This window comes from Sphaerodactylus townsendi, unplaced genomic scaffold, assembly GCF_021028975.2.
Source record: "Sphaerodactylus townsendi isolate TG3544 unplaced genomic scaffold, MPM_Stown_v2.3 scaffold_97, whole genome shotgun sequence".
In the NCBI taxonomy this organism is placed as follows: domain Eukaryota; kingdom Metazoa; phylum Chordata; class Lepidosauria; order Squamata; family Sphaerodactylidae; genus Sphaerodactylus; species Sphaerodactylus townsendi.
The window spans coordinates 1-905 of NW_025951210.1; positions in this window are offsets into that span (position 1 = coordinate 1).

Consider the following 905-nt stretch of genomic DNA (forward strand, 5'->3'; position numbering starts at 1 on the left):
CCCCCTTCCTCCGCTAGGGCAGGTGGGCCATGTCCAGATGCCAGGGGCCCTCCCCCTCACTCCCCCCTTGCATGCCACCTAATTCACAAGGTCTTTGTGAAGATAAGACTGGATCGTTCCCATGTATCCCCATTCAGTTTCATGATAGTAAAACCCAGACCCAAGAGACAAGAACCAGACAGTTGCTGTGGTGCACAAACGCAGTGAAATAGACTAGGTACAAAAATGTAGTGAACTCTAAGCAAATTTGTGCATGCAACTGATATGATAATTTCTGCACTGCTTAAAGGTAGCCCCCTATGCAAACACTGGGTCATTACTGACCCATAGGGTGACATCATATCACGATTATTAGGCAGACTGTGTTTGCAGGGTGGTTTGTCATTGTCTTCCCCAGTCATCTACAATTTACCCTCAGCGAGCTGGGTCCTCATTTTACTAATCTTGGAAGGATAGAAGGCTGAGTCAACCTTGAACTGGCGACACGAAACTGACTTCTGTTGGGATTGAACTCAAGTATGAGCAGGGCTTTTGATGGCAGTACTGCAGCTTACCACTCTGTGCCACGGCACTGCACTGCACACGCTTCTTATTTTTCCAGAAATGGTCATGACCGTTGGGCCTCTTCAGCAAAAATAATGTGCAGGGACTGGGAGTAATGCTGCATGATGACCTGTGACATCACTTCCAGTGTGTACTTGGAAGTGACATCACAGCACGGGCGAATTCCTAGAGCGCCATGGCATCGCTCCCTGGTACAAAATAGAAGTGATCTTGTAACAGTGCTTCCCTCCCACAAAAGGCTCCTGTACTTTGTTGGTAACCTTCGCACCACACGAAGAGCTCTGTTGAGAATCATTAGGCTCGGGAGTAAAGGAGTCTCTTTCCCAATAGAAAAGCCTTAC